The 12,516-nt window shown below is 42.1% G+C and overlaps 1 protein-coding gene across 2 annotated transcripts in view; it reads right to left on the reverse strand.

Moving 5' to 3' along the window:
- Nucleotides 1-12,516, reverse strand: part of Brat (brain tumor) — an 86,081-nt gene that overhangs the window by 50,846 nt on the left and 22,719 nt on the right. Inside the window, exons 1-2 of one of the 2 annotated variants that reach the window (XM_071786694.1) lie at nt 7,520-7,833; nt 6,752-6,840 (exon numbers count right to left, since the gene is read on the reverse strand). The gene's annotated coding sequence lies outside the window, so the exon portion shown is untranslated. Of the gene's footprint in view, nt 1-6,751; nt 6,841-7,519; nt 7,834-12,516 lie in introns of those variants that run through there. The other variant, XM_071786715.1, reaches the window with a different exon arrangement.

Genomic DNA, 12,516 nt, shown 5'->3' on the forward strand with positions numbered 1-12,516 from the left:
TAAGGACACGTCAGTGAATTTACTGGACTTCTGAAATATCATTCCGCGCGCTTTCTCCGAGTAAGAAGACATTTCTACAAATTCAACGAATTTTTGTCGTAAATCTGTTAACGCCGAAATTTACAATTTACTTATAATTTTATAATACTACAAAATTATTGACGTTATACATTCGATCCCCAACGAGAATATTTGACTGCGAAAGAAAAAAGAAACGTCGTAAATCGAAAAAAGTTTTGCCACGGGGCTAGAACGTCAATTGAAACTTTTCGTTCCGCAAAACGTTCCCTCTAATTCGAAAATTTTCCTCTATCAAGACACGGTGAGGTGTTCCAAATGTCACAAGATATATATACGGTTATAGTTGTGAAGGAAACTACCCGATTGCCCGGGCGTTAAATTATGACACTCGTAACGAGTTTTTGCCACGATCGGAATGGCTTACGGCTCTGAGTCCCGGTCGAGCACAGCGAGGGGCACCTGCTCCGGATCCGAAAGACGTTACACGCAACGAACATACCCTACGTATTTTCTCTGGTCGGTTACATTCCGTTTCGTTCCAGGCAAACGGCTACAAAGAACAGTAGTTCTCAACCCGTCGTCCTTAACCGTCGAAGGGCGTCACGTGAAAAAATAGCGTAAAAGAAATTGCGGGTTGAAAAATCACGAGACAAAAATATTTCTTAAATACGAAACCTGTCCGTCTATAATCTGATAATCTAATAAATCTATGCTACAATCTGTCTAATTACATCATTTGCAATTTCATCAACGTAGGACTTGGTTTTTCACGATTATAAGTGTGATACTACATGATTATGAAAGAATGCACTTTCTTCGTTGTTGAAAACTTAATTTTGATGGCCTTCGACCTTTTACTTTGTAATTTTATTGCTCTTCAACCATCAAACTTTTGAAATTGGTGAGAGACCTTTGTCTGACTCTCTTTTCTTTTTATCACATCGTAATCGGCGTGTGCTACGAACCGATACGAATGTCAGGAAACAGCTGACTTTTCGGGAAAGCAGCTGCTTCCTAGGTGATATTTGCTTGTTCGCGCGAGTTCGGACAAGCCTTTCCCTTCGAAAGCTTCTCTACGTTTAATGGCAGTTACCATAACCAGTCATTACCTACAAATTATTACTTGACGCGTGTGACATTAAAAAGCCACGCGTTCATTGGAAAGTTTCAATTTCAAGAAGCGTGTGTAACAAGAAAGCACGAAGGTTTCGACGGACGCGATAAAGATCTGTCTGTCGCGTTCATATCAACTTTACTTTTAGAATTGGCCTTGCAAAATGAAAGGCAGACTCGGACGCGTCGCATCCCCTCAAATCCGCCTTTCCGCTCACGGATGCCGTCGGGACGCTTGAAACCGGCGCGGCGCGCGCCACGCCGGAAAACAGCTGACTTGTACTTTTTCGTTGAAGGAGCAGCTGGTCGGCCAGTCCATGGGCAAGAGCCGTCTGCGTTCCTTATACCGGGTGTGCCCTTTATCGGCTCATAAGTAAGCGGGCCGGAGTTCGTTTCAATGTAATTATACGCCTGAGATAACCGCAAATTGCTGTTTGATAAAAAAAAAACTAATAACTAACGAGAAACGATAAGACGAACGAAAGAAAATATTACGGTGTTCCAAACATCTGTAACCTATACGCAATTGTTCAAATTTCCTGTTGTTGCAATTGAATTCGATATTATTTCATTACGCCAAGTATAGCGTCGAAGGATTTAAAGAAAATCTCCTCAGATACTGGATACTGTAATCTATGATTGTTATAGGGGAATCAAATTATCGTTAAGAAATCTATAATTTTAATAAGATAAATTACAGCACATTGCGTTAACATGAGATATAATAAGCACCCATGTATTGCGATTACATCGCGGTAATTGGAGCATAATTTAATGAACGACACGTTGAGTATCGCCAATTAAGCTTAGATATTACCTCCGCGAGTTATGTACTGTAAGAATTATACGTGGCGGCGAAAAAATGCGTTGGGCGCTATTAAAGATGCGCGAAACAAGTACTATCGCCTATCAGCGACAATTACAAGAATTTCCCACTTTCAATCGTTATTTCCGCGTGATGGTTCATCGGGTTATTTTCCCGAGTACATTTAACTGCGAAAGAAAGAGCCGGAATTTACCGCCGGTCCATTACCTCCCGCGGTATTACGAGTAATGGAAAGTAGACTTACGGCCCAGCGGTAAAGGCCATAAAAAAAACTTGCACCCGTTTGTTGCCACCGTGTGCATGGATACCTCCTAAATAGGAAAGAAGTCTGCCTTTGGTGCTACACTCTCAATACAAAGCATCGAAATCGGCGCGATAACCGACTCGTCCCAGAAGAATTTTGCGTCGTGCTAAATCGATCGTAAATTAATCTCTCGTGACTTGGCATTGATTAATGAGGGTAAAACAGCAAGTTAATTTAAAATAAATCTGAAAAATCGGAGACGGGAATGGATCACATTCGGTCGAGCGATACTCATTGAATCATCAATATGGCGCGCGACAAGTTTTCCAAGCGGAAAATTTGCTGGAAAGTTTCCAGCTGAAAGGTCGTTAATATCGCGACCTTGCTCATTTATAGGTAACTAATACGCACGCCATCGATAATGCTGCAGATACGTTTTCGTTTCGCATAGAATTAGCGCGTAGGCTCGTTATAGACAGGTCGACGATCAAAGAGTTGGGGAGAGTCGACCCGGCGCAGTTGAGCATCGACACGGCCGCGTCGAGTTCACCATCGTCTGACGTAATCATGCAATTAAAATGAGACTCTCTCGAGAATTCCGAGAAAACGCTCAAGCAAGAAAATGAGAGCGATTAATCTGACCCGCGCTTCGCTCCTCTTCGAATAGCTTCTCGCGCGTCGACGCGTCCCGCCGTCTGAAAGAATCGCGGGATTTATTCACGCATAGGTTCGCGAGTGAATGGAGCAGAATGAACGTATCGAAGAAGTAGAACGTGCTGACGAATGAACGCAAAATTATGCGGCTGAATGGCTGGAAAATTGTGCAGATTTTACAATAATACCGTCTTATAATAGTCAACTAAATCAATTACCTTGATATACCGACACAGAGAATGTGATAAATTAACTGAAATGTCAAAAGTGCAAGTACACCTGCAAGTACATCTGCACTTTTTTAAATATAATTATTTGATAAACGTGTACAAAAAAATTATTTAGAAACTATCAAAGCCCATCTCGTAATTAGTTGTAATTCCTTGCTCGAACATAATATATTTGAATATATAAATAAAGTTTCCGCCAATTAGAATACATATTTTCAACAAATTTTTCGATCAATAAATATTTATGTTGAAAGTATATCGAACATATATCGAACATCAAAAGTTAAAAATTACAATCCATTAAATATTTATAAAAGAACTTTTTACAAATCTATCGAGTAATTTCACGTGGCACAAAAGTTCAAACAAATTTAGCAGATCAGGCGTGCGATACACGCGAATGAATAAAATCCTATTTTGAAGAGTTATTAATTTATATTCGATTCCCATGAAGTCCAATCTATTCCAACCGCGCGCAATAAGCTTTACCGAGCTTTTGATTCAGACTCCGATAAAAACACGGAAGTTCTCGGTACATTTTATGCGCGTCTCCATCCTCGTCTGAGCTTTTCTCAAATTTAATGCGAACGACAAACTTTAATCGTCTCGGCAACTCGCCCGAAAGCTTTCCAATTTGCGATGGCACGGAAAGTACGAGATGACGACGCGATCCACAAGAATAGATAATCAATTATCGTTTGCCCGAGTCGTCTGTTTGATTTGCAAGTACTTTTAAGTCATCTAAATAATTTCATCAAATTCGTCTATCACAATTAAGTAACAACTTTAAATAATACAAATGTTTTATTATTATTATTATATATATTGCATATATAATGCACACACATGCATGGGCGCACAAAAAACTGTATCAATTTTATATGTATATCGAAAATTTTTCTCATAAAATCTACAGATATTCATAAACTTAACGTGGAAAATGTTTCACGAATGTCCCGCCAATTAAATTTAATTCTTTCTATAATTCTTTAATTCAATTTCGTTTTTGCGAATCCGAGAGATATAATTAGTGAATTTTTTCAATGTTATAACGAAGTATCGATTATAAGCTTTAACGAGTAACACAAATTGATTTCAGCAATTTGTATGGCAAACAGTAATTGATTTCAATAAATTGGATGGCAGACTGCTTAACGAAAATTTTACTTCAGACTCGATTACTTATAGACTTAATCCCGAAAGTTTGTAATGTTAACATAAATAGAGGTTTCAAATTAAACTGTCGCTGAAGAAATTCATAGCGAGATTGTGTTCACTGAGAAACGTCAACGGTTAAATTGCGTTGACAATTTACGATTAGCCGAAACGAAAATTTTCGAGGCGTAAATCGTTGCACGCCTTACGTGACTACAAATTAATTCGTTAAATTTTTACACCAGTTAAATGTATCTTCCTGACATAATTGCCAATAAAAATTACTATTTTCGTATAGATGTTAAATGATTAAGCTAAATGACATAATTCAGGTCTCCCTTCGCAATAATTTAATTATATAAACATGTTTCAAGTACGAATTGCGAAGATTTTACTTCATGTAAAAATATATCGTGATTTAATCAATCGATGGAACTTATGGCAGTATAAAATAAAAAAAAAAACAATGTTTAAAATCGAGAAACGAGGGAGAAATATACTAATAGTCGTATTCATATAGTCCTTCCTTGAGAAATAAGGATTCTTTGTTCCTTATTAGTTATTCTACATTTCATTAACCTTCCTTGATCGATCAAGGAACCTTAAAATTTATGAAGTGTAGAATGAGGAACAAGGAATCCTTACTCAAGGAAGGGCTATAAATACGGCTATAAGTCTAATATTACACTTTCAATATAAAAGTTCGATAATTTAATATTTTACACATACATATAATAAATACTTGTGCTCGGATAATTATACAAGCATAAAGAAAACAAAAGAATTATTAATTAAAAAATGGGAGTATTGAGCGCGGCAACTATTTAAACAATCCATTGTTGTGTTAAAAATATTTGTACGTCTTACAAGCGAACGAAAACGACCGTTTTGATTCGAATGGTCTTCCTCCAAGGTCGTAGCCAGTCTCAGGAAGTTTCGCGAGAAAAAAAAAGAAGTAAAAGGGAGATTGTGACGTATCGGCGAGAGCGAAAGCGGCCGTGCTGCTTTTGACGATTTTTCTCGCCACAGAAACGTACCAAGGTTACGTGGACGCTTTGTTGCGTCTCGCGCCTCGGGCACCGATTTCTCGTGCAGCTCATTACATCGAAAATCACATCGCACGAAAAACTGCCGTCTTTACGTAACACGAGTGACGAAAATCAGATGGACGTGTGATCGTTAATCGTTCGGCGGCTCGTGAATTTACTCGGAATTCTCCTATATAAATAATTTGATCGCCTGCACTCTTTAACACAACGTTTGAAAGAGAAGCGACTTGCCGATAAATTATCGTATAAATCTAGCAACTTTGCTTGCCCCAAAGTTGGCAAAGATTATAAATAAAGATAAACACACATATGTGCGGTGCCCAGTAAATCACGTTAAAGAAATGATCTCCAACGTAAAAAACAAAGTAAAAAATATAGAATAAGTTTCCCGACTGGTTGCGTAGTCTTCTCGGAAAAAATAATCTAGAAAATAATTTTAGTTTTGGCTAACACTTGTTGCCTATTGATATTGACTGGCAAAATACTCGTCTAACCTTAGAATTTATTTACATGACAATGCGCAACAATCATGCTGCGGTACTGATAACGTTGTTGGTTCGCTGACCTCTCAAAATACCAAGATACAGCAATCGCGAATACACTGATACACTTTTAGAATTAGAAGTTCACGGCAAAGTGCTTCAGCTGTATCTAATTATTACGGCGTACAATGTTAATGCAAAGACAAATAGACTTATACGCTCGAAAACTCAACAGTTTTCATAATCGCTTCTCTCACACGATCGATAAGAACTCGCTCTCTATTCCTTTCACTCTATTTTTTTTTCCGAGAAATTACCTCGCTGATTTTACCGCAGATTACTGGACACCCTGTACAATGAGCTTATCGCCAGCCCCACGGGAGACTCTTTTCTCCGTATCTGCTTTCGTTCTAAAGCGCATCCGACGAAAAAGCCGTACTAAAAAATGATAATTTCCAGGATCTCCGTCTCCTCCCGCGAACGTCTCTCGACCCGTAATTTCTTCAGGGTCTGCCGCGATCGACCGACCGACAGCAGCCTGAGCAGCCGGCTGTCTCGACCGATTTTACACCGAACCTCCCGCCACGGCCGTAAAAGCGCGCGCCGGAGACGCAGTCCGAGCGTAACCGAGGCGGTTTTTTCGTGTACGCGCCGGCTGCGTGCGCGCCCGCACGCACAGACACAGGAACGCACACACGCGGGTGCACGCGAGAACGAGGACGACGAGAGAGAAGCGTTTATCGCCTACGATCCGTCACCTCCCGCGCACATGCTGAAGAGATTAAAACTTTTTGCCCGGTTTCCTCGGCTGCGAGCCGAGCCAGGCGTTTGAGATCGTCCTCGTCGTTCCCGGGACGCCGAGAGGCGGGAGAGAGAGAAACGCTGCTCTTCCTCGTATCCTCGAAATTCGTCGACCGACGACCGACGGAAAGTTTCGCTCGCTCTCGCTCTCGGTGTATATTCGCTTGCGTACTCACCAGCACGGCTGTCGCTGGCGATCGTCCGCGCCGTCGGCGAGGCTTCGGGATCCGAACCGGATGGGAACTTGGAGATTACGTACCAGTACCTATAAACGACAGACAGGTCTTTGTCAATACGCTGCGCCGCGAAGTCTTTAGACTGATATTGAAGTTTGAACACGCTTGGATCGACGAGTAATATCAACACGGTTGATAGCGAGCGCCAAGACGACGTGCTTGAAAATCGCGATTTATGTGTTCGTGCGTACGTGCGTGCGAGATGCCCGATGCCCGTGTCTCTAGGAGTCCCTGAATTTTTCTATATACACCAACAGTTCGCGGAATCGTCCGAGGTGGGAGGAATATTAAACCGCCGGAGAGCTCCTTTTCTCGGAACGGCGTTCACACGCGGTGGTGGTTCTTACGAATCTAAGAACCGCCGGATGAAAGAAGCACCGTGAAGGGGAATCTAAATATTTTCACCGCGCGAGGATAACCGATCGCGTATACGCGGCCCGGCATTCCGACGGCGCGGCGTAAAACTTGGCGCGCGAAAAAAAAAAAGGAGATCTCATGCCTCGAGGGTTTTGCAACGCGCCGGATAACGTATACACACAGACGCGCCGTTGAACGTCATCGTTGAAAAACGCACGACGCACAAAAACCGTATTCGCGGCGCACTCCCGTCGATCAACACGCGTCGTCCGGCCGAGAATTCGGAGTGAGGCGATCCGCGAGAGAAACCGAAGGCCGGCGTTGTAGCGTCGCAAAATTTCGTTCGCTTACCTCTCGAAGCGTAGGCTCGAGGCGTCAGTTGCCTTTGCAGGTTAGGTTTTCGCCGGCTTGTAGGCTCGAGGGAACGGTGCCGGCACGTGCCGGGCTTCCCGACGATCCGCGTCTCGTTCCCCGGCCGGAAGACGCGATCCCGACGACGGACGGCTTATCGATCGTCCTGGCGTGCGAATCCGCGCGACACACGTGCACACACATACACACCCGCTACGCGACTCCTCGACGACTTCGGGTCTTCGGGTACACGAGAAATTTGACTTTTTTCGAACAACGATCGCTCACTACATACCGGCGCGCGCGCGCTTCGTACACACCCGACGCCGCTCGCACGTCCTCCCGCCTCCCGCCGAGCTCGGCCGCGCTCGAGCGCGCTCGGCGACTCTCGGCCGGCCTCGGCCGCGCTCGGCCCGACTCGCGCCAACGGCCCGAGCGTCGTGCATAATAATCGCGTAGGCGGCCGGCGCGCGTCCCGGCGAGTCAATTCTTTCGAGCGGAAGAACGATGCTCATTTGCATGCAACCTTTTCGGTAAGCCGATTGTAGAAATCTCTCGTTCTCTAATCCTATCGGTTCTCTCGAATCTCGGCCCTATTCAGCCGGCACGCCGGCAGCGGCGACGCCGACGCGACGCCGTCGTGGCGCCTCTCGCCACGAAGAAAGAGGAGCGATCTCGTCTATACGAGTCGATCGCGTTTTTAAATTCTACAATAAGATGGAGGGCATTCGCGTCTGCAAAGACTCGAGCGCGAGGGAAATGTATTTTTTTGTTTGCGTAACGCGTCACGAGATCCTCCGATTCGACAGTTGCGAGAGACGGCTGCGGCGAGTTCGCGATCCATGCGAGACTCCTGACTTTCGATCTCTGTGCTCATGTAGGTCGACACGCAGAGGTCTCTCCTTCGTGCATACCTCGCATCGCTTCGCCTGCGGGATTCGCGCGCATCGCTCGTTCAAACCGAACGAGCTTCCGAGGTGCGCGTTAGAATAGACTCGCGCTATTTACTCCAGCCGTCAGTACCAAGAGTCTTCTGATTCGAAACGTAAACTCCTTTCAATATCATCGTTTAACATCTTATCAAGTCGGGTAAGTTAGTCCTTATCGCAGGCATTTCTAAACAATTACAAATACCGAATGACTAATTGTTTGATATGTATAATATACTTAAAGAAACGTGGAATTGAATTTTGTTTAACAATGATATCTTAGATTTTTAATCTAAGGAAACTTTACGAAATTTAATAGCGGAGATAAAGTTTATTGTGTATTAACTCGAAAATTCTGTTTCTTTATTTGGCTATCTTCATCAAGTCTAATTCGTATAAATTCCGTAATCTTTATTTTTAGTTTTTATTATTATTCGCACGTCTAAATAATTGCAAACACATTTTTGAGTACATTTCAGTACGTATCAAATAATTGCTGATAGCTAATTATTTGATATGTACTTAAAGAAATTTAGAATTGAATTTTGTTTAACGATATCACCCGAGAGATTTTTATTCTTCATAGATTTTCAATTCGAGAATGAAATAAAATTTAATATCCGAGATAGCTTATTGTGTATTAACTCGAAATTTCTTTTTTATTTGCATAGCTATATCTTTATTAAGTCTAATTCGTATAAATTCCATAATCTTTATTATTGATCGATATTCAGTGATATATCAACCTCCGAATAAATAAAATTGTAATACTTTTTAAAGGTTTTTCCAATAAAATCCGAATGTAAATGACGCATTTATGTAAACGTCCACGTATTGTGGATTCAGCACGATCCGTCCCTAAAATGTCCTCACGCGACCTAATCCCGTTTAAAGAAAATAAAAAAAAAATGAAAAAAATTTATGAGCGATCAATCGAGAACACTCGAATGCCACGTCAGTTGATGATTTAATTCGTCGATGGCTTTTCTCCAAGGACTCCTCGTCGAGGTCGCATTGCCGCGACGCGACGCGCGACGGTTTAACGCTCGATCGAGTCCCCGGACTTTCCACGGTTCGTTTGAATATTACGCACTCGCGGACATACCGGGCGATCGCATTGGCAGCATATTATGGTCCATTGCACGTAGAAAGATACTTCACTCCCCTTCTGTACGCACGTATGATCGACGCGCACGTGAGCCCGGAATGCCAGACATTTCGACAGCCTTTTACGCGCCGGTGGTATAGATCGATAAAATTGCGTGCGATGGACGATACATTCGCAGCGCAATCATGTAAACGCATTATGTACCCCGGTATTTCATATGGAGTCCGCGAAATGCCTGCCTACCGCGCGGCTACCTATGCCGACCGTGGGATATTAACGCGTCGATATGACCTTTGCTTTTACATATATTGTCCATGAGGGTGTGGCCTGAAATTATTGGTGAAATTAAGTTCGGAAAATTGCCTCGCGTTATTTAAATTTAAAACAATCGACTCTTTACGAGCATCAAAAATCAAACTGCAATAAAAAATGGAGTAATTTAAAAACCAATCACGCTTAAAATTAGAAAATTTGCAAAAAAAAAAAAATAGAGTTGAGCAGTCTGGTTTCGAGGAGACTCATGCCTCTCTTACTAAAAGTGTAATCTGATAAGTATATGGAAAAGTATATACGAAATAGAAAAATCTGAGCTAGTAGATATTTCCAAAGTTACACGCGGGATAAACTTTAGGATGCATTATCAGGTTGAAAATTTATTCTTCGTGACAACTCCTTCACGGGAGAAAAGTCGAGATATATTCTATTTTGCACGAACACATTCTGTATAATAATGCACGATGGTTTTAGTCTGAAAATTTGATGGCCGCACTTAACCCGACCTGTTTTGAGTGTAACCAAAGAGGCTTAACTTTACGTTAATTTTTTACGGCGTACTCTCACTAATGCGCACTCTTTTTTCGCAAAAGTTATCTGAAGCGCTTTATGCCTTCTTTCATTTCGCGTTTAATCCCGACAAACACAAAGAGCCAATTTAATATCACTGGCATTCCCTCGGTTCATTAACTGTGCTTAGCAATTCTCTTTCCTCTTAATAAGCTATAATCCAGACAGAAAAATAAGATTTATTTAGGCATAACCAAATTAAAGATTTATAACTTCAGTCGACGTTGTCGACGAAAGTTATTGCTGTAAATAGTTGGGCTATAAATATAAGTTTTTGCCATAAATAGTGTTTTATAATATTCTTCGATGTTGCTAATCTCATGTATAACCGGTGATAACATATGACTGGTTACAATGATATCCGGATATCTACTGCAAAGAAAGGATATTGTGTAATTATAAAAAACATCTTTTTGCGCTGAAACTAGTTGGTGCAAGGTTGCGAGCTAGTAGAATATACAAAAGTTGCATAGCCTCGCGTTGTATTGCAATAAAATAACGATGAATAAGTTTCTTCGAGAAACGCTGATATCGTGCATCTGCAAAAAGACGTGAGACGAGCGATAAAACGCTGCGAGATGAAAAAGTAGCTTAAGGTATGTACGTTCCCGCTTTCTTGTTGTTACAAGAAACGAGTCCTCGTTCGGAGCACGACGAGAGTGAGAGTAATCCTGCAACTTTCGTTTATTCCCGGCCCGGCAACCTCGTGATGTCATAAATATGACCGCGTATCATAATCCGAATTGGCATTCTCGCGGTGAAAGGTATACGGCGACGGATAAAAGAGGTTGGAAACGAAAACGCTACCGTACGAAATCATACCAGCGTTTCTCGAATGCACGAAATTTTGCATTGTTTGATTAAAAAGATTTTTTTTATTAATCGAAACGCTTTTTAATACTTCTCGAAGATTTAAGCACATAAAGTAAGGTTCCTTCATAATGAAACAACTTGCGAAAAAGAAGACTAAATAAATAACTTCAAAGGAGTTAAGAAGTTATATAACGTTCGACAAATTACAAAACTTCGCGCTCCAGCGGAAATAACGATTTCGCTATTTCAACAAGTTTGTATTTCATTTAATTAGCGACCTACTCCTCTACGTTATTCGCTTTAAGGCCGATCGATTGATTGCGCAAGAGTTAAGTGCGCTGTCGTCTCCGTAAGACGATTAAAATTTAATCCACGAAACGTCGACGTAAAAATAGCATGAACGGACTGATCTTCGCAGATAGACGTGGAGATTACGTCGATCGATGTAATCTCATTTGAGTCGTTTCTCGTGTCCTATTCAGAATCAATTTTTTTTTACAAATCTTTTTTGGAAATGCAACCGTTAACGTAATTGTCGAGTGCTCCGATATCGGAGATAAAAAATTTTTACGCCGATTCTTGTGGTTTCGGTGTAGGGAAAAACAATCTTGCAACGAAACAATCCGGAAATTAAGAGTTATAACTTAATATTTAATAAAATCGCATAGATAAACGATGTAATAAAAAGGTTTTTCAAACGTGAATGGATCTAAATTACGACATCATTAGATGTAGTGCATGTCGATTAGAGGGCAAGGAAAGCCCACTCCTGTATAAACTCCTGTAAACTATTACATAGCGCTATTACGCTAATAAATAACGGGGTTGAACGTACGCGCGTAATTAATGAACGGGCGCGCGTGTCGTCGTGTGATTTGCACAGTTAATAGTTTCCCGTAAAACCGGTATCCAATCGAAGGTCTCCCCGCCCTTTCTCGCGCGCGGATATTTTAGTACGCCGTGCATCAGGTTGCATCCTGTCGCCGCGCCGACGCGGAATTTCCTTCCGCACGCGACACACGGCGTTCCGGTTTAACGTTCCTCCCAGGCCGGAAATGACACGCGCCAGGCGTAAGATGCCGGAAGCCGTTCCCGTACGTAAAATTCCTGACCCCGGAAATCGTAGGCGAAACGACCGAAACGTAACTATCGGCCCGAGCCGATCGTGAAAGTGATCGCGTGCGAGCTGGCGAGCACTCTGCGACTCGAACGAGTCGAGAATTGTTCCGAGTGTTCGCTCGATATCCCGGTTAGATGAGAATTTTTCTTTCGAGCGCTCTGAAAGGCGCAAGGATTGTCTCCTT

The sequence above is a fragment of the Temnothorax longispinosus genome, chromosome 1, assembly GCF_030848805.1.
Source record: "Temnothorax longispinosus isolate EJ_2023e chromosome 1, Tlon_JGU_v1, whole genome shotgun sequence".
NCBI lineage: Eukaryota > Metazoa > Arthropoda > Insecta > Hymenoptera > Formicidae > Temnothorax > Temnothorax longispinosus.